This window comes from Phoca vitulina, unplaced genomic scaffold (assembly GCF_004348235.1).
Source record: "Phoca vitulina isolate PV1807 unplaced genomic scaffold, GSC_HSeal_1.0 scaffold98, whole genome shotgun sequence".
NCBI lineage: Eukaryota > Metazoa > Chordata > Mammalia > Carnivora > Phocidae > Phoca > Phoca vitulina.
This window is the reverse complement of record NW_022589801.1, coordinates 1808742-1830364: the sequence shown is the minus strand read 5'-3', so window position 1 is coordinate 1830364 and position 21623 is coordinate 1808742. Positions and strand designations below refer to the sequence as shown.

General features: G+C 46.9%; 1 protein-coding gene across 8 annotated transcripts in view; it reads right to left on the bottom strand.

The window, feature by feature from the left end:
- The window catches only part of INPP4A (inositol polyphosphate-4-phosphatase type I A), a 130833-nt gene that overhangs the window by 74076 nt on the left and 35134 nt on the right, over positions 1-21623 (bottom strand). The window contains exon 1 of one of the 8 annotated variants that reach the window (XM_032397320.1): positions 12486-12677. The exons of the other annotated variants lie outside the window; for them this stretch is intronic. The gene's annotated coding sequence lies outside the window, so the exon portion shown is untranslated. Of the gene's footprint in view, positions 1-12485; positions 12678-21623 lie in introns of those variants that run through there. 8 annotated transcript variants of the gene reach the window in all.

Here is a 21623-nt window from a genome sequence, read left to right as displayed (position 1 = left end):
CAGATGACTGGAGTTGGGTGGATTCCGTTTATTTTTATAATCACTAGGAAAGCTTGTTTTCTAATTCAGAAGTGTCAAGGTTGGTTTCACAAGAGAATATAAAGCTTTCCGAGTAGCCACAAAATTCCGTAAAGGGTTATAAATGTGAAGCAACAACCACAGATCAATGAAATGCCGGGAAGACAAAGTTATTTCCGGAACAAGGCAACAAGCCAGGAGACTGAGGATGACTTGCCCAAGGCCTCCAAGTGGGCAGCACCCAACCAGGCTGATTTTAGCTTCTGCACAAACAAACCAAAATCAGGGAAAGAAGTCTGTCTTCTACATACCTTGGAAACAAAGTGGGTCACACATTCTGTAAGCTTTGCCATATATAAATCTCTAGCAAAACGGTATATTATTAGCTTACTTTAGCTGCAAAATAGGAATATTGTTTTAACCAATCACTGTCGGGTAGAACACGTAGAGAAGACTCTGAAAGGACTTCTGTGCTCCATATTTTCATATAAAAATAAAAAGCAAGCAGTCCTGATTTTTACATGAGCCTTCTCTGGAGAGAAGGTTTCATAGCTTTAGCTACTCAGTTGTGTTATTTGGTTGGTTTGGGTTTTCTTCATGGTTGTGGGGTTGTGTGTGTGTGTGTGTGTGTGTTTTCTCTGAAGATGTGATATGGTAGGACTGAGACAGGGAAACCAGCTCTTTGGCGGACCAGCTGGTTAGTCTGGCACCAAAGAGAGTCCTTTCTTTTGCGTAATTCTCCCAGGTGTTTGTGGAAGGAGGAGAGCGCAGGACCAAAGCTGGAGAAGTCAGGATCCCTCCCCAGGATTGCCTCCCAGTCGGTGGAGGTGGGGAGCAGTTCTGGAGCTCCCTCACTAATCAGTGTTTCCCCTTCACAGGTAGCCCCTCGAAGTGTGGCCTGGAGCGTGCCTGACCAGGGTGAAGAGGGCCCTCACAGGAGACCTTCCATGGCCTCTCCCATGGCAGCCTGGCCACAGCTCTTACTGCAAAGCTGAGGGTGGCAGGAATGATGAAAACCCAAGAAAAGCAATTTTAAAAAGAGCCACCAGCAGTGACTCTGAGACCCAGGCATTTCTTCAGGCAGTGCTCAAAGCGGTAAGTGAGCTCAAGTGGGCAGGAAGAGGCACCTACTGACACTTGGTGTCCTCATGCTCAACAGCAACACCTGCCATGGCACATCTTCCCAACCACCAGTGATGATCAGGCCAACAGAGGAGGGACTGGGGGCAGAGGAGAGAGTAGCTCTGGGGAGGCTTCTGTGCTCAGCTGGAATGACTGGTCCGCCAACGGCCTGCAACACGCTGATAGGAGAGTTCATGGGAGCCTGCAATCTGGAACTGCAGTTGTTCATTCATTCATTCATTCATTCATTCAACAGGTGCCAAGCCAGACACTTAGCGGGGACACACAGGTGAGTCAGAAGTGACCCAACAGAGTAACAAAGACATTCAGACAAGACAAAATGAAATGCATGCCCTAGGTTGTGAGGGAGGTCAGTCTGGCCGAAGATGATCCAGGCACAGGGTGGACATAACTCACTTTAAAAGGCACAGGCACGCTCAAGGACAACTAAGTCAGGGAACAGGGAAGCCCAGCATTCGAAGGGACAGAGAAAACAGACTGGAGAGCCAGGCAGGGTCAGCTGCAGGGAGCCACTAATACTAGACCACAGAGCTGGGCTTCAGCTGGTAGGCACGAAGAACGCTCTAGAATTCTAGTTGTTCAAATAAATTGGAAAAATCTTGGTACTTTCTTAAACTCTCCTACTGGGCTTTTGAAAACAAACCTCTTGTCTACCTGGTAAGGCTGGGCCGAGATGGCACCTGACATAGAATGGATGGGCAACATCTACAATCGACACCTGAAAAACAACTCTCCTGTCTTGGCAGGTCTCCAGGGCGATCCAAAGGTCACTTTGTCATCATAACAATGAAACCTACAGCCAGGACATGCCATTAGCTGGAAGGAAGCACTATTCAATTCTGTAAATAAAAGATAACCCAATGAACATCAACAACCATCAAAGGAACTAACACCACTTGGTAACTGAAGAGGGCAAGCAATTCAGGTCTAGCACAAACACCTTACACCAGGGCCATCTTTCACCTTGAAGGGGGCTCACCCAGATGACCTCACCCTAAGCTGCGCAGTCATGAGACTGCTCCACAAAGTTGCCGGGAATATCTTCCCTTTTTCTGTGGCCTTGTTCCAGAAAGATTCCTAATCTGGTTGTGCTCTTCTTTAGAAAGAGGACGCTAACTAGTCGGGCTATCTGTGCAAGAACAAGGTACTTTTACCATTATTTTCTTTTTCTCCAAAATCTGCAGCTGAGTTCTGAAACGTGGAGAACACACTGAGAACAAAGGCCCCCATAAAATACCTCCCTGTCATATATCATATGTAAAATTGCCATCACCAAGAGCAGTGACAACGAAAACTAATTAAAATCTCTACTTGTGCTTTCACATTTTTTTTTTTTAACATTCTTGGCAGTCAGGTAATAAAGAGATCAGGGAAAAATGTGCCTTCAAAATTTACTTTCTAGAACTGCTTCCATCTCCCACTAGAAGAGATTTGTAGAAAAACCACAAACTGGAAGCTAGCTCATAGCACATACATCTTCCAAGCCACCTCGAACCCTCTTGCCAGCCAGCTTCAGGCCCTGCCTCCCTCAGTGCAGGCCAGGGTGCTGCCTGGAGAGCCCCCAACAGATGCAATGTTCTTATCTGGAGAGTTCAGCCAGCCCAGACAGGCATCACTAACACTCCCAGGACAGACGCTCAGCCAGCCCATCCCTAGGAGTCAATGAGGACTGGGCTCTTAAAGGGGTCAGAGGCACACCCATCAGGCAGGTGTGAACACACTCACATCTTCTCAGAATACCGTGCAGGAAGGGAGCAGGCGCTGATCTATGAAGGCAACTGAAGTCTTGGATCAGCTCAGAGACACCCTGCATCGGGCCAGAACTCTCCTAGCATTGCTTGGCTACGCAGTGCCTGGTGCATCAGCATATTTATCAATCCACAAACAGGGGTACAGAAATGTCATTGAAACACAGCTGATATAGAGTAAGGGCCCTTGGGCGCGTGCTCTGCTTTGGGTTTTAATTCAGCCATCAGACCTCTGGATCACAAACTGTGGGCACTTTGGCAGCCCCCCTGCCGGATGTGGCCCGTCCTCCCTACCCCTTATCCCCCATTTACAATCCGACACTGCTAGAGTGCCCCAAAATGGTCTGATTTGTGTTTATTCTGCTCTGTCATTTGCTCCTCACAACAAAGCCTGCCTCGGCCACAGAGAACCAGTACTCCCTGTCTCAGGGAGGACATTCTGTGGACAACCAGCAAGGCTGGGGCAGACAGTGGGACTCTGGTTTCCACTGGGGTCATCTCTCGGAGTTCGCACAGATATTGTCATACTTCCCAAATGGCAGGCACGCAGGCATCCTGACTTCTACAGTGACCTTGTACTGGCGGTCATAGATTTTTCTTTAAATAAGAAAGAAATTTTCTTTAAATAATTTCTTTAAATTTACTACATGTAATATTTGAACCAGTTAAATATTTAAATGTATATATACTTACATATTTAAATGCTGTGTGTATGTATACACACACACACACACACACACACACCCCAAATTTAATTATTCAGATATAACGCTTGCATCCATCCCTCCAGGGTCAGACGGGTCCCTCTCAGGACACTGGGCCTAGGGCAGACTGAATGGAACACAGCATCCCATCCCCATCCCAACCTCCAACCAGCTGTTTCCGAGGGAAAGCTTGACTCTAAGTCCGTGTCCTCTATCATTCAGCTGGGGAGACAGTCGCACTGTAGAGGTTTGTTGCAAATCTCGACTGAGAACGTATGTGCGAAGGCTTTGTGGACCAGAAGTTACTAAGTAAAATTTAAGTGACACAAAGCCTTGCTAAGGGTCAGATGAGATACAAAGGCAAAAAAATGCTTTGAAAAGACAGGAGTCAGGATTTAAATCTTGAAATGACACATTCTTTCTGGAGAATGAGACAGCCTGAGGTGGTGAGGGTTAGGAAGGCTTCCCCAAGAATTAGGTCTGGGCCTGCCAAGGTCATCTCTTGTGGCTCTACTGGGCCCACAGTAGACAGAGGGACACTCTGCTGGGTGCCAGGCCCAAGTGCCATTCAAGTCAAAGACTGAGGCAGGCAGACTGTCACCCTCCCCTCCACCGGATCGCTGAAAGTCAGTGATGTGGCAGAAACTTACTGCCTCTCCAGAAAGGACACTCTCCCCCTACTATCCTTGGAACATCCCAAGGGCACGATCAAAAGACTGTGTGGAGATGGGGTGGATGAGGACTCTCTGTACTTTGCGTTCAACTTTGCTATGAATCTAAAACTGCTCTAAAAAACAAAGTTTATTAAAAAAAAAAAAAGACTTCCTGGCACTAATTCCAAGGGGGTTTTTTAGCGGCCCTGCCCTATATGGTCTAGAAAAAAAAGGGGAGAGATAAGTCATAAGAATGCCTACAAACGTATCAGCAGTGAAGCCTTTTAAGGCATAAGCTCTAGAGATCTGTAGGCATCAGACTTCTTGGAGCAACATTCTGAAAAGCTCGGAAATTTCAAATAAAGTCAAATAAATATAGCACTCTGTAGATCTTAAACAAGGCTGGATGAGAGGATTAAATCATGTACCCAGGAAAAGGTTGGCACAGAGAAACTGCAAAGCAGTTCTAAAAATACCCTGTGATTATCCACCACCACTGTTTTAGGGGGGAAAACAGGGAGGGGATCAAAGTCCAGTGCCAACCCGACCTTGCTGGGCTAACTGCTGATCACGGTGCACACCAACCAGACCCACAGCCCGCTCTGGCAGGCGGACAGCACCACTCTGGTGGCTTCTGTCGCCCAGCTGATCATTAAACATTAAACAGGAGGAGGATAGAGAGAAAACAACTTCCAAAACAGCATTCTCACTTGTAAATCTCTTTCTTGCTTACGCATTTATAATTTTGAGTGGGACTCAGTGGGGCAGAACTCGGCAGCAATGCTGGTGGGTATCAAGAAAGAATACACGAGACAGGTGCGTTAGCCTATTCCACCTGCCGTAACAAAATAGTACCCATTGCGGGGCTTACACAACAGAAATCTAAGTTCTCACAGTTCTGAAGGCTGGGGGTCCAAAACTAAAGTGCTAGCAGGTTGGTGTCTCCTGAGGCCTGTCTCCAGGGCGTGCACACAGCTGCCTTCTGGCTGGGTCCTCACGTGGCCTTTCATCCGTATGCCCCTCCCTGGTAGCTCTTCTTCTAAGGACACCAGTTATATTGGATTAGGGCCCTGCCCTTAGGACCTCATTTAACCTTAACTACCTCTTTAGAGAGGCTATGTCCAAATACAGTCACACGGGGGGGGGGGGGGGGTGTGTGTGTGTTAACAGCTGATGGGGGCAGGGGGGCAATTTAGTCCATAACAGCATACCTTACACATTGTACCTGGCATCCTCTCATCTAAGGCAAGGCCCATGTCCAGCGTCGGAGTTGGTGGCAGCTGCCAGTAAGAGATCAAGGACCAGAGGTCGTAAAACAACCCTCACCTTTGTGCTTGCGGGAGGCGCAGTGCCCTCACATGGAGGCAGAGAACCCGCACCCCCTCGCTCCCCTCCCCATAACTGACCTGCTGGGGTGGGGATGCAGATGGAGGGGGAGCCTGTGGTCGAGCACATACCAGATGGAAAAGTGACCAGTTCAAGGTCACAACTTCGGACACCACCAGAGCCAGGACACCCCAACCCCATACTGTAAACTCCCGGCCCCAAGCTTCTCCCTTACTCCACAGCTGTTCCCTTTATTTTTACAGCCTCCAGGTCAGGCCTGTACGTGCTCTGAATGCAACATTTAAAATACATCTTTGACAAAAAGACCCAGAATAAACCAGAGCCAGATGAGGGCTCTATGCAGAGAAGGCTGATAAAATTTCTTTTCATGCAGAATTAAAGTCAAACTCAAATATTTAGCTTATACCTGTATAATTAAAAACCATCTGAAGGTGGCAAGAGCATAGACATCTGTCTTTTTTGTTCCTCTCTTCCTCATTTATTGCTCTCCTTTGCATTAAGTGATAATATTTTCTAGTGTAAACTTTAATTACTTTATCTACACAATTTCAGTGAGACAGGGAAATATTCCTCCTATGTAGTTCTCGTCCCTTTTCCTTCTTGTTCAATTGTTATTACACATATCATTATCTATATATATATGTATATATTAGAAACCCAAAAATATATTGTCACTATTTCTTTATATAATTTCACGTTTTTAAGGAAGCTGAGGGGCACCAGGGTGGCTCAGTTAGGTGTCCAACTCTTGATTTCAGCTCAGGTCATGATCTCAGGGTTGTGGGATGGAGCCTGATGTTGGGCTCTGTGCTGTGTGTGGAGCTGCTTGGGATTCTCTCTCCCTCTCTCTCTGCTCCTTCCCCAACACCACTCGAATGCATGCACTCTTTCTCTCTCAAAAATAAAATAAAATAAAATAAAAAATCTTTAAAGAAGCCGACAGAAGGAAAGCAAGTATATATTCAGAGTCTGTTACATTAACCTTCTTATTTACTATTTCTAGTTCTCTTCCTTTTATCCTGTGGATTCAAGTTACCTAACGCAGTGTAATTTCCATACTCCAAGAAAGCTTTGCTCCCATTTGCCTCCTTTATGCTATTATTGCCAAATACATTACTTCTCTAAATGTTAGAGTTCCAACAATATAATTGTACACATATCATTTAATAAAATTGCTTTTTAAATCAGTTAAAAGAAGAAACGGGGGGAAATACACATTAATACTGTCTTTTATAATCATATAATAACCAATATTGGCACTCAAGGTCTTCTCGTATGGATCTGAATAATCGTCTGTGGTCATTTGCTGTCAGCAAGAACTTCCTTTAAATGTCCCGTAAAGCAGGCCTGCTGACAGCAAATTCTTTTTTGTTTTTGTTTTAATTTTAGACCATCTTTCACCTTCACTACCGAGAGGGAGTTTTGCTGGATATAAGGTCCTTGGCTGGTGCGTTTTTTTCCTTTCAGGACTTTGAATATGCCATCCCACCTCCATTGTTTCTAGGAGAGGTCCACTGTTAATCTTACTGGAATTCTCTGGTATACTCGCAGTCGTTTTTCTCTTGCTGCTTTTAAGATTTTCTCTTTCACCATCTTTTACTACAATGTGTTCGGATATGGACTTTTTTTTTTTTTTTTTTTTAAAGATTTTTTATTTATTTATTTGAGACAGAGAGAATGAGAGAGAGAGAGCACATGAGAGGGGGGAGGGTCAGAGGGAGAAGCAGGCTCCCCGCCGAGCAGGGAGCCCGCTGCGGGACTCGATCCAGGGACTCCAGGATCATGACCTGAGCCGAAGGCAGTTGCTTAACCAACTGAGCCACCCAGGCGTCCCTGGATGTGGACTTCTTTGTATTTATGCTACTGGAGTTTCCTATGTTTCTTAAATGTGTAGATTGTTTTTCATCAAATTTGGGAAGTTTTCAGATATTAATTCTTCTCATACTTTTTTCTGTTCCTTTCTCCTCGCCTGCTGGTACTTGTATCATATGTATCTTGGCATGTTTAATGATATCCCAAATTTCTCTGAAGCTCTGTTTGTTTTCTTCATTCGCCACCCGCCCACCACCATCATTTGAAATCCATAATCTCAGGGTGCCTGGGTGGCTCAGTCGGTTAAGCATATGACTCTTGGTTTCAGCTCAGGTTGTGATCTCAGGGTTGTGGGATCAAGCCCCATGTTAGTGGAGAGTCTGCTTGAAGATTCTCTCCCTCTGCCCCTCCCCCTATTCATGCCCACTCGCTCTCTCAAAACTCAAATAATAAATCTTTTTTAAAAAATGAAATGCATAATCTCTACCACTCTATCTTCAAGTTTATTAATGCTATCTTCTATTGGTGAACATCTAGCACTGTGGCCCTCTAGTGAATTCTTCATACCAGTTATTTTACTGTTCAACTCCAGAATGTCCATTTGGTTTGGTTGTTGTTGTTTTTAAGTAGACTCCATGCCCAACATGGGGTTTGAACTCATGACCCTGAGATCAAGAGTCAGATGATAGGCACCCCAACCATTTGGTTCATTTTTATACTTTCTAGCTCTTTACTGATTTATTCTCTAATTGGTCAGAAGTTGTCATCTTGGTCTTTACTTCTTTAAGCATGTTGCTTTAGTTCTTTGAATATATTTATCATTACTTATCCCGGCTGCATTCAAGTCTTGGTCTGTTACACCCAGTATCTCAGCCCTCTCCCACAGAGTTTCTGTCCCTTTTCTAAAATCCCATCTCACATTCCTATGTCTTTGCATGTCTTATCCTTTGTTCTTGAAAGCTGGACCTTTTAACTATGCTGTAGCAGCTCTGAGTGCTGATCTTCTCCCCCACCAGGGGATTGTTTTTGTTTGTTTATTCTTCCAGTGGGTTGGCTGGACTAGTTTAGTGAAGTCTGTCCCTGCCCCACACTCCCCTGCAGAGTGCAGCCTACAGTGGTATTTCTCAGGGCTCACAGTCTCCCTGGGAGGACAATGGTTTTATCAGGGCTCTCTTCTCTTTCCTGGTCTCTTTTAGGCTGCCTGCCTCTGATGTTATCACACCCAGCGGTTAGGCTCCATGAACTGCTGGTTGGTTGTGCTACTGTTTACAACAATGTTCTGGGGCATCAATTGCTGCACAGCCTGATCCAATTAAATGCAGGCCTTTTTGAAGGGGTAACTTTTGATGTCAGTGTTTGAGGTCTGTTCTGAGCCCAGGAAGGTTCTTCCTAGCTGTCTCTTTCCCTGGTTGTCTCTAGCCCAAAGTTTCAACACTTGCCCTCAGGGAGCTGCCAGCTTCTTGTTACTTACCACCAAAATCTCCTTGTTTTTGACAGCACTTTGTTATTAATAAATACAGTACCTTTGAGGAGAGCCTCAGAGCTTTCTGTTCTTACGGCCTGCCTCTTCCCTCCTTTCTGAGCCACTGCCCTGGAGCTGGGGTCCACTTCTCTCAGAGTGACACGCCCATTTTATGAACAGAGTGCTGGGTGGGGGCAGCAGCCTTTGATCTTCTAGGCTTGATTCTTCTGGAATTGAGCCTCTGCCCTACAAGCAAACTGGGATGACAGAGGGCAATTGGGGCCTTAGGATTCTTAGCTTGGTAAAGAGCATCCACCACCCTGTGAGTAGAGGCTGGCTATACTTTCCTGGAATTCAGCCTCTGCACCATGGAGCTCGAGGGGAATGAGAAATGCTGGCAGCTTGCCCCTCCCAGGGAGATACTGTAGCCCTTGATGGAAACCCAGGGGAGAAGGAGTCATACATCTTCTTGGCATGTGGCACATCCAGCCAAGACTATAGCCTCTGCCATGCTGAGCTGGGCAGGAAAAAGTAGGCCACGGCTCAAGTGCTACAAACTCTTGCTGTTATTACTGAGATTTAGTAGGTTTTCCTGAATAAATATCTCTTCATTTGCTGTATGCCTTTAGGGCAATTTCCAGATATTTTAACTGATTATTTTCTTAAAACAATTCTCATCAATGATTGTTGTTTTGCTGAGGAGGTCTACAGAACCCCTAATACTACCATTCCAGAAGTGGATCCTGATAAAATTTATACTTAATTTCTATCAAAGAACAAAACACTATGTACAAGTTCCTTTTAGTCTAATAGTCCATGTTAGGGAAGCCGGCATCAGCCAGCAGAATATGAATTTTACACACTAAGAAGAAACTTTCCCCAGGAGGACCTGGAGCCATCCCTTAAAAATACACTGTTTTTGTTAATAATAACAGTCACCCACATGTATATCCTGACTAGCAAGTCATTTGTAAAATGTGAGGAAATGTTACCATGCATGGCAGGTGGGTGATCACAAATCAGATCCTCAGGAGGTCAGAGTAACCAAATGAGCCACATACATCCCTTAAAAATAAATACCCCTTATGTGTAGAGGGGGTTACTCTACACATAAGAGGCTCATTTCATTCTGGGCCACTCAGCTGAGAAGGCCAAAAGGATTCCAATCAACACCTGAGAGAAATGTGGTACTCATCTCTCCCAAAAAACAACTGTGGCTTGGGGTAACCAGGCATGGGAGAAAAGAATGTTGCCAGCACATTTTTGGGAGTCACCAAGTGTTGTCCATTCCCCTAGCAGATGGCATTCTCAGAATACAAATTGATGAGAGGGCTAGGAATGTGACAAGCCATGCAGGAGCGAGAACTGGACCGGACCCTGGAACCTGTCCAGCCCCAGACTCCTCATCTACAAAATGGAGGTCCTCAGTCACGTACAAAGCCCAAAGTCAGTACTTAGCAAACCCATTACTCTGGACAGGGTTCCTCAATAGGCTCTGCTTCCCCTATGGGTCCCTCCAGATAGCAAACTGATGCCAGAAGGTCCAAGGGCTGTGCTTCTGCACAGGCCCCATGGGCACCCTTTCCAGAGTCAGCCCATGCCTCGACCTCCCCCAGGACCTGACTGAGCTCACCTTCATGAAGCTATCAAAGGAATCATCACTGAAGGGTCCCCTGATATCACAGGAATCCAGATCCTTGCCCTCACACCTCTCTGCGATTTCTTCCCAGCCAACTGAGGCAGGACAGATTCTAGGCATGAGATGGGAACCAGTGATAAAGGACATAATGTACTGGCCCCCAGAGACAGCATATCAACAGGGCCTGCTCCTTCAGACAGTAAGAGAGATGTTCCAGTAGGGAAGTCTCTAGCAGCTGCTTCTGGTCAGTGAGATATCAGTTGGGTGACAATTTTTAAAAAGCAAACCACGCTGGAAGAAAACGTTATAAAATACATTATACTCTTCCCTGACTGTAAGGGCTATTCTGAACAAGAGATCCACAACACAGATCCAATCCTGTCCCCGACTTGCATGCCCTGACAGTCCCCTCCCTGGGGCCCCCCTTCCCATCTACAGGATGGGGATAAAGAGGAACACAAGTCAGTATGTGACTGTACATAAAGGTGCCTTCTATCAGGGTGCAGGGCTTATCTCTACATCAGATGCTCCTGGCTTGCTACTCTTTTTCTGTTGTTACATCTACCCACTACGATAGCTTTCCTTCCTGTGCAGAAGCACAGCCCTTGGACCTTCTGGCATCAGTTTACTATCTGGAGGGACCCATAGGGGAAGCAGAGCCTATTGAAGAACCCTGTCCAGAGTAATGGGTTTGCTAAGTACTGACTTTGGGCTTTGTACGTGACTGAGGACCTCCATTTTGTAGATGAGGAGTCTGGTGCTGGACGGGTCCAGGGTCCGGTCCAGTTCTCGCTCCTGCATGGCTTGTCAGATTCCTAGCCCTCTCATCACTTTGTATTTTTTTTGTATCCTTTACCTGCAATCAGGTTATCAGCTTTCAATGTTCTTGTCAACTGAAGTATGCTGCTTCTCGCTGCTCCCCGCTCCCCGGGGGGGGGGGGGGGGGGGCTTGGAAACCAAACCATCCCGATGAGAGCATGTGTGAATGCTTTAAAGAGAACATCCAATAGATGAGGGCCACAGGAGCTCACAGGCACCTGGTTTACCTTCTACTCCCCAGACCCCCCCCCACTGGGTCCAAGGTGGTTGCTCATGAAACCCTCTTGCCTTACATGTTACTGGGCTACCAGGTTAGAGAGCAGCACACTTTCAGGAAGGCAGTTGCTGAAAACAGAGACTTTACCCCGAACTTAAAAAAAAAAAAAAAAAAAATCCACCATCTGACTATGTTACTACCCATAACGTGAAAATCTTCTGGAGGTGCACAAAGCTCACCTCCCACTCCCTTTTGGAAATACAATTTGTTTCTGATTAACTGAGTCTCAGCTGCAATTAGATACACATGGAACTTATTGTTCCTACTATTGTCTGTCTGGCACAGTTTGGGTTTTGATTTTTTTTTCTCCATCACTGTAAAGAAATGCAACTTCATTTTATTTTTCCCCACTGTAATTTTCTTTAATTATGAAGTTAGCATTAAATGCTTCTTTTCTTTGGAAGGTGTTTTATTTTGTTCTAAGAAGGGTCCACATGTTGTAAAATAATAATTTTGTAAAACAAACAAAGCCTTCATGATCTGTTGTGAAACCCAAAGGACCAAATATTTCACCTCAACATGTTATCTGACCAGACCCGTGGCAGGCACAACCTGTCCACCCCTCATCTAGCTGTCTCCACTGACAGGGGCCTCTAGATTGCCACCTCATCTGCTGGGAGGCCATGATGTCACAGGCTAGTGGCAATTCTAGAGCAAGGAAAAGTATAGTCCTAGTTTCAAACAGAATGAGAAGAAGGAAGGCATCCCCACAAGGACAACAAAGGGTCAGGACCAAACAAGACCACAAATACGTCTGGAAATACCTCATATTTAACCACTGAGTGTCAGAATCCCTTGCCTGAAACCCCAAGGGCTCTCTCCACGTCTAACCATAATACCATAGGTGCAGGGACTTGGGGTACCTCTGCAAGGCCCAGCTGAGAAGACCACCACAGGATGGATACAGCCCCTCTCACATGGGTGTGTGCATCTTCACATGGGGCTCCATTCTCCAGAGCCAGACACTGTCTCTCCAACCATCTTCTCTCTTTTTAGAGATTCCTGTGTGATGAGCAGCAGGATCAGAAAAATGAAACCAGCAGAAAACCCCAGCCCTCAAGAGGACATTCTTAATGTTCTGGGGCCGTCAGTGCTGCTCCTTGTTCCTCCGGCTCCACCTCTAGTCTCCCTCCACCATAGCAGATAGCATCACCATGCCAAAAATAGAGTCTTCCTTGCCTCCTCTATGAGCCCCTCCCTCCCCCACATCCAATCCATCAACAAGTCCTGGTGACACACCCAGAACCAGAGCCCTGCTCGTTGTCTCCCAAGCTCCCACCTTAGTCCCAGCCACCACACCTACGGAGGTCACAAGGAGTTCTGGGTAAACTCCATCGCCCTGGGCCTTTCTGGATGGTCCACATCACTCCACATGCACATGGATCCAAGAAGATATTAATTCCAAATGGAACGAGTGGAAAAGGCAGTCCGAATTTGGCAGCTGCATAGGGAGAGATGTAAAAACCCTACACAAAATACCATGTCATCCAAGGACAAAAACTCAGACAAATAGTTAAAGATGCCCTCACCATCTCCCTTCTGGAAATAAGTTACGTGCCCAAAGTTATAGGGAGGGGAAGCACATTCCTGTGCATCCTCTCAGCCTCAGGAAGGGAGGCGCCCCTCCTCCTTTTCTTTCTCCGCCAAGAAGAAAACCTTAGGGCCAAATTTCCCTCAGAGTGAGAAAGGAGTCAGGCACCTCAGGATTGCAGCGCAGTGGTCCAGAATCACCAAGATAAAAGACACTAAACCACTTGGTATGGAGGGTGCCAACAGATGGTGTGTAAATGACAGCTCCCATTTGGGGCTTCAGTGAGCCAGTGCCCATCAGAGTCTTTCAGCATGACAGGACCCTTTGCCAGCACCAAGGACAACCACAAAGACAGGGACGGGTTGCAGACCAGGCCTGGTCCTCAGCGCATGCCTCCACTCTCCTGCACAATGCCAATGTTATCCACTAAGCCATCCAATAGATGATGCCTAAATCTCTCTCCTTTGGCCCTAAGGACTCTTTTGAGGCCCAATGCAGCATTTTCAAGTCAACTAGCCACCAGCCGTGGACTCGTGGCACCTACTGAAGTGAGAGGACATATTCTCCTCAGAAATGGCTTCTCCTGGATTCTTTCCCTTTGGGACACCACTGTGCTTAGGAGCTCAGATAGATCTGACACCGCTTTCCAACCATCAACCAAACTGGTCAGTCACTCAGTTCTGCCCCCTCTTCCTTTGAGGTTTCTCTGCTCTCATCACCCTCTTCTCTAATACCACTGGCACCCACACGGGGCTAAGGCAACAGGCTCAGAACTGGCTTCCCAGTGAGGCTGAGAGCCAAAACTACGTGTACACACTCACATACATGCACATGCATGCACTCACTTAACGGCAGGGGCCCGGAGTCTAGGTTGGGGTGCAAGGCTTCTTTCCAGTCCCCTGCACTTGTAGCTTTCACATCAAGATCCCACAGCACTCCCCACCACACTCAGATGCAGGAGCTGGCTCCAACCCCCTCCCCTAGACCTCTCCCTGAACCCCAGCCTCAAGCAACCCTCCCTCTAAGGAGCTCTGGCTCTGCTTCCTGTTTACACAGCTCATCCTGTGTCTAAAACTTCTCTTCCACTGGGTTCTTTTCTCAGGTTAGACCTCACTGCTTTTGATCAAGAGCCACTACAAGACTCAGCGAACAGGAATCATTCATTCAGGAAACAGCATAAGCCAGCAAGAGAGTGTGTGACTTCAGAGTCAGAGTGAGAGCCTATGCACAGAGATATCACCACAATAGAGACAATTTCAGAAAGGGAACTCAGAATGAGGTGTGTATCAGTTTACAATTTTAAGATGGTGTCTGTAGAACCCAAGAAGGAGACAGAGCTGGTCAATGGAAGAAGATTTTCAGTTATTCCTTGCCAGTATTGCCACTTACATGTTTTGCTTTTGTTGCTCAGTTGAGTACACAGGAACTGAAATTACAATACTTTTGGCCACTCAGTGCCCAGCTCTTAGTTTCTAATACCATTCTCCAATAAAAGGGATGAGGGCTCTTTGGAGAAATGGCTGATTCTAGGGCTGGGACAGGAAATGTACAAGATGAGTCTGGAGCATCTTGCAGTGCTGAAAAGGAAAGGTGTGCTAAAACAACAATAAACAAACAAACCAACAAACCAGTAAAAAGCCCCATAATAGTGGGAGTATGTCAAAGGGTCCCAGGAGCCAACAAAAGAGCTTCCAATGGCCAAAGCTGGAACAATGTGACCAACAAAGTAAATAACCTAATACTGAATTATAACCCAAAGTATAAAATAAATATCCGTAAGTCCACACTAATGTAAATGAATGACTGGATAAATAAACAAATGGAGAAGAGACAAATCTCACATACTGAAGAATTCCAAATAATTCATTAAATGCCCCTGTCCCTTCAAAGAGGTAAAGCCCCTCACCCCTTACCTGTGGACTGCACGGAGCAACTCCCTTGTGCAGAGAACATTACAGGGGAGTAGGGGGGAGGGTACCTTTACAGGGGAGAAACCTGATAAACCTAACCTCAGGCAACTGCTCAAGGTCAGCATCCACACTGATGTCATGGTGACAGTGTGTGCCCTGCTGTGATGTGACCAGAAAGGCATTTCATCTCTGCGCTCCTTCTCTCCAAAACCCATATCCCCAGTAAAACGTGAGAAAAACATCAGACAAACCCCAAATGAGGGTGGGTTCTAAATACTATTCAGTACTCCTCAACACTGTGAAGGTCATCAAAAGCAAGGGAAGTCAGAGATTCTCACAACAAGATCCTCAGGAAATAAGACGAGTAAGTGTAATGTGGTGTCCCAGATAGGATCTGGGGATGGGAAAAGGACATTAGGTTAAAAAACTAAGGAAATCTAAGGAAAGCATGGAGTTTAGTTAATAATAATGTATCAACTAATGTATCATTTGTGACTAATGTATCATTCGTGACTAATGTACCACAATAATGTAAGATGTTAACAACAATGGAAACTATACTTTTTCCCATATTGGGAAAAGGGGGGGGGGGCAGACTTAGAGGAACTCTGCACTATTTTTGCAACTTTTCTGTAAATCTAAAACTAGTCCGAAATTTAAAAGTTTACTTAAAAAATAATCTTAGCTCTGAATCAACAACCCTCCTCCTCCCCCACCCTTTTCTCTTAAACAGGAATGGTAACCTATACTTTATCTCCCCACAGCACTTAACTACCTCCGGCCTCCTTAGGAGCCAATCTTCCAGTCTCCCCCACGCCCACCTCCTGCCATTGGCTGAGGTCCCTGGTGCCACAGCTCCAGGTCAAGGCATGCATTCTGCTCACGTGACAGCTCCCACCGGGCCGAGGCCATCAGAAGTAGAGCAATCAGACTTTGGGAAGCAGCTGCCTTGTCCTTCATGTAACCCAGCCTTCTAAGAATTGACTTCTATTCCTAAACTCCTCTGACGTAACTTGTCTGCAGGAATCCAGCCCATGATCTGAAATCTCTGTCGTCTGGGCCTGATTCACCCACCCCAAGCTGCAGGGCCTCTGTGCAACCCGAGGGTGCTCCTGCCTGGCCTGACCCAGGTCTCCCTCCTTCCGGCTCCCCTAATAATCCACTGGTTTCCACCTTTTTAGGCCATCAAGATGCACCACTGCTTGGGGGAAAGGGGTCCACAGGCTGATGAAAAAGTGGAAGGGGTTCCTCTTTCCAAAGGCAATTAAGAGCAAAGAAAGGTGCAGGACAGGAAAAAAGCGAGAAGAGGAGAGAAGATGAGAGGACAGGGAAGCACCGTGCTGGATGAGGAGGAATATTTTTCAAACTTGCCAGACTTTCAGCACCCCAGGAGAGTTCACAGCACCTCTGCTGCTCCACAAAGTGTCACCAGGATGCATGGGATTCTTAGATCGTCTTGTAAGAGCACCAGCAGTATATACGCATTTCCATAAACTTGGCCTAATTCATCAGTGAGATTCAGGAAACTACATAAGTCAGTCAACGTCATTACGGTTCCCCATGACCATACCCAGAAAAAGACAAGAAAAAGCTAGAAACTGAGCCTTCTGCTGGAGGGAGGAATCAGGGAACAGAAACCGGCTCCCAGGGGCCCCAGAAAGCAGCGTGGTGCACTGCGTGGGGCTGTGGCCCATCTCCCACTGCAGGTGGCGATTCAAAACTCCTACACGGTCCTGTTTCTAATTCAACTTTCTCATCAGGAGGCATCCCTCCCCTTATTTGAGCGAGGAGTAACTCTTTCAACGAAACTTAAATAATTTTTATAAAGAAGCCAGAATTTAGGCGGTTAGCGAATGGCCTGTTGTAGTACTATTAGACAAGGTGTTCCTGATAGATTTCTATTTTCTCAGTTACAGACTTCCCTCAAGGAAAGAATAAGCCACAAGGACAACAAAACTCTGAATTAACCCATTCAAAGGATGATGAAGGAAGAAAGTTCTCAAAAGCCTCGTCTGAAAATCAACCTACTTTCAAATTAATAAGATGCTTATACCCTGAAATCAACAAAATAAAGGAACCTGCAGCTGGGTTCCCATCACCAGAAGAGCAGAAGCAGTGCTCCCTAAGTGACAGTGGGCCCTACAGGTAGGGGGACAACTGGACACGCACCAGCTGCCCGGCAGCCTGGTCCTGCCAGGCCCCACCCTGGGGGCTTTCACGGAATCTGACCCTGCAGTCAGCCAAGGACCATAAGCACAGGAACTTGAAAAAGAAAAATTACCATAGTCCCCTTACTGCAAGTTTGGAAAATAAAGGAGGAAAGCCCCACTCATAATTACACCTTTACTGAAGTTAGCTCTTCTTTTTTTTGAGAAGATCAGTGTGTACAAAAGATACCGTATCCTGCTTTTTCATTTGCATGTTAGATTGTAAACATATTTCATGCTTTTGCCAGGCTGCATGATGATGATATTTTAAAGTCTGCCTCAATACCTTCATGGACCCGTAGTTTTTGTTTGTTTGTTTAAAGATTTATTTATTTGAGAGAGAGAGGGAGATAGCGCACAAGCTGGGGCAATGGGAGAGGGAGAAGCAGGCTCCCCGCTGAGCAGGGAGCCCGATGTGGGGCTCGATCCCAGGACCCTGGGACCATGACCCGAGCCGAAGGCAGACGCCTAACGACTGAGCCACCCAGGCACCCCCATGGACCCGTAGTTTTTAACTTAATCTGAAATATGTCTTACAAAGGAGATACCATGTGGCTCTTTCTTCAGCTCTTATGCAGCCACGGGCGGGCGGGGCTGGCAAAGCTACAAAGACCCTGTGTGATTGTGGCAGTGGTCAGGATAGTCCTCCCTGGTGCAAAGTCTACGGGTGTTCGTGGAATTCGGTCACACGCCGTCGGGCCGGGCTATCCCTGCACAAAGCAGATGCACAGCGGAGCGCCAGTGTTCGGGCCACTGGGTGTGTGTGTTGGGAGGGGTGGGGTACGCCTGCTGGCGGAGCCCAGCCCCCGTGAGATCAGAGGACCGACGTCCCTGTTGTCTGGCAGGGTCTCACGTAAAGACACTCAGTGCAGCACTACTTCTGCCAGTAACATATTTTATGTGATAAATTACAAGGTTTAATAGCAGCCTAAATGCCTGTTAGGGACATAGTAAATTACGGTTCAGTCGTATGGTGAAATACTACACAGAATTTGAAATGGAAATCACGGAGTTTATAACAACTGAAAAGTGAAAAAGTAAAATTCTAAGATCTACCAGTATAAATACACAGAAGTACAGATACACACACACAAAGTGGAAGACATGAGAAGAAAATATATTAAAATGTTAACTTTGGTAGTGGTTGTACCATGATTTTCTTGTTTATCTACTGGACCATGTTTTTTCTAAACTCTTTACAATAAGCATGCAAAATTTTATTAACTGTACCCACATGAGGTTGTTTAGTATCTCCACACTGTGGGGGCGCCTGGTCCCTTGAACATCTGACTCTTGGTTTCAGCTCAGGTCTGATCTCGGGGTCGTGAGATAAAGCCCCTCATCCGGCTCTTTGCTCAGTGTGCAGTCTGCTTGAGTGTCTCTCTCTCTTCCTCTGTCCCTCCCCGCTGCACGCTCTCTGAGACAAATTTAAATATATATACATATATACATATATACACACACACACACACATATATACACACACACACACACACACGTACATATACATCCATGCTGTGTTTTGGGCCTTCTTGCTGTACCCTTCCCGCCCTGCTCCTGGGGCTAATTCTTCTCTCCTCCTCCCTCCAGACTCTGCTGGAAGAGCAATACCTCCCCCTTCCCCCAACCTCACACAGTGCTCTGCACACATCCCCTCCTTCACCCTAGTCACATGAAATGTGTCACACCTCAGACTCTCAGCTCTTAGGGCAGGGACTGGGGCTTGGCCATCCCCATACCACAGGGCCAATGGACATAAAGCTCCAGTGGGCCTGGCAGACAGGGAATAAGAGGGAGCCAAGAACAGGCTACACAGCAGAAGGAGAGGCGGAGATTCAGAAGGCTGGGATCCAGGCATGGGCACCCTGGGGGCAGTTGCAGGAATAACCACAGGGCAGGAAGCAGAAGGCCACGGGTCTAGTGACCCTAGACACCCCTGCAGACAGGAGAGCTATAAGGAGGGAACAGGAACCCAGATGCAGGTGCCGAGTCCTCTCTGGAGATCAGGGTAACCTGGAGTGACAGAGGGCAGTGACAGGAGGTAGAGAGGACAGCATAGTCATGGGTCAAGTCCACTTCTGTAAGGAGATGGAGGATGAGCAGAGAAAGAATGCCCACTCCATTTTAAGGCCTCTGCCTCTTTAGGGAGAACCAGCCATATTTCAGTTTATGGGAGGAGGCAAAGGGGCATCTATGAAGCAGGGAGTGGGGTGGGGAGCAAGAGCTTCTTTACACAAAAGGAAAGGCTCCCAGCAGAGACTGGAAAGGAAGACTTCGCTGAATATAAACACAGTTCATCTGACGGAACAGGCCACTTGTTCACCAAACCCCGGACAGCTGCACCAGAGTGTGTCCCTGTCCCACCCTCTCTGGGAGCAGAGCAGCCGACAGGAAGCAGGGACGGGCCCGGGACAGAGAGCTGGTCTGGGCTTCCATCTTTAGGGCAGGGCTCACGAGCCATGTTAGTGACGAGGTGTTTAAAGCAGAGACCATGGGGATGCTCAGTGGCACACAGAACCTGCCCGAATGAAGCCAGCTCTACAGCAAGGGCGGACACAAGACCAGACAGTACTCTGCAGCGAGAACCAGGACAGGCCCACACCCGCCCCAGCAGGCTCCCACGACCGCCTGGCAGGCGGGAAGAGGAGGGGGAGGGAGCAAGGTCCATCAGGACTTGGCCCCACCCTGAACTTGACCATTCCCTCACCACCTGGGGCAGCCCCAGATTCAAGAAACAACTGTTTCTGACCACAGGTGTCTCAAGACTGAAACTGAGAATTAATAAGCAGTGCTTGCTTCCCATCCCCCAGCAACAAAAATCTGTGAAGACTGAGTCACAAATACAAAGGTTTACGTGGGTAAATATAATACAGTGCAAACTGAGGATGGTGGGAACCTCAGGGAGAGGGCGCAGGCACATGTAGTTTCAGTTGTGTTGGGAATTAAAAGGTCAAGCTGAAGACATTCCTTGTATTATTCTTCCTATGGTTTTTCATATAAAGTATCACCTAACAAAATTTTTATGAAAATGAAGTAGATCCAAAATCCCTATCTGTATTATATTTTCACATATCTTTTTACTTTTCTTTTCAAAAAAGCAAGGTAGGTGTACTAAAAATTTTAAAGATGAGATCAGAATTCTTTTAAATGAGAGGCTATGCACCTATCACTTTAGATCAGATCCCTGGATGTCAACCACACTTGCCGCTGTCAGTGTGGACTTGCTGGATGCTGGCATCCATCCCCCGTGACAGGCCCGCTGGGAGACACCTCCATTCAGGCAGAAAGGACGAGCGGAGGGGCCACCTCACAGCTGCCCACGGCCTGCCCCTTTCCACCTTGCAGGGGAGCCAGTTAAACCTGTCTAGAAGTGCCCACCTTCCATTTTTAACCCTCACCAGCCTGCCCTCCTTGTGGGGCCCTCACAGCCTGGACCAGGCACGACTGATCCTTGATATCCATCGGGGCCCATCTGTGACCTGCACCAATGAGGTAAACCACGCCTGGCCAAGATGGTCCCTAAGTGGCAATTTAACCTGCCATTCCTCGGGTGGGGTGCTGATTTTACCCAGACCTCCAAGGTCTTAACCCCCAGAATATGATACTGCAGGAGTTGCAGACACAAAGCAGGGGAAAAAAGGGACCAGAATCCAGGGTCCTCACATTGCCTGCTGTGCCTCTTTCTTTACCACTGCTTCTGCTTATTGAAACTTTTCCAGCTTTTAAAGCACAGTGTTGAGCTAATAAGCCAGCAAAAGAGATCACACAGCACACCTCCAATGTGGTAGACTCAAAATAAAGGGGACCAGAAGGGCAAAAATGCTGTTGCTGCCACTTTCACTAAAGAACAGAAAGCCTGGGGGTGCCTGGGTGGCTCAGTCAGTGAAGCGTCCGACTCCTGATCTCAACTCAGGTCATGATCTCAGGATTGCAGGTTCGGGCCCTGCACTGGGCTCTGTGCTAGGCGTGGACCCTACCTAGAACAAAACACAACAAAACAAAAAAAAACAAAACAAAAAAGAAACAAAAAGAGAAAGCCTGGCCTGGGGGTGGGGGTGGGGTGTGCCCCGAAGACCAGCGACCAGATGCTCAAGTCCAGCAAGCATCCAATTCCAGACTGCGGCTGCTTTTCTCCCCTTTCTGGGATTCCGCAAGGCACAGTTTATCAGGAGGGCCAGCCAAATGCCTAGAATTCTCTCCAAACACAAGGCTGCTTGCTTACACTGGATCACTTGGAGATACAATAAAGCCTCCTCATAAATCTGCTACTGAAGCTCAATGTAGTAAGATCATTTCATATGGAGAAGTGTGGCATTAAATTACATGGGGAATGGTGTCACTGAATCTTTATAC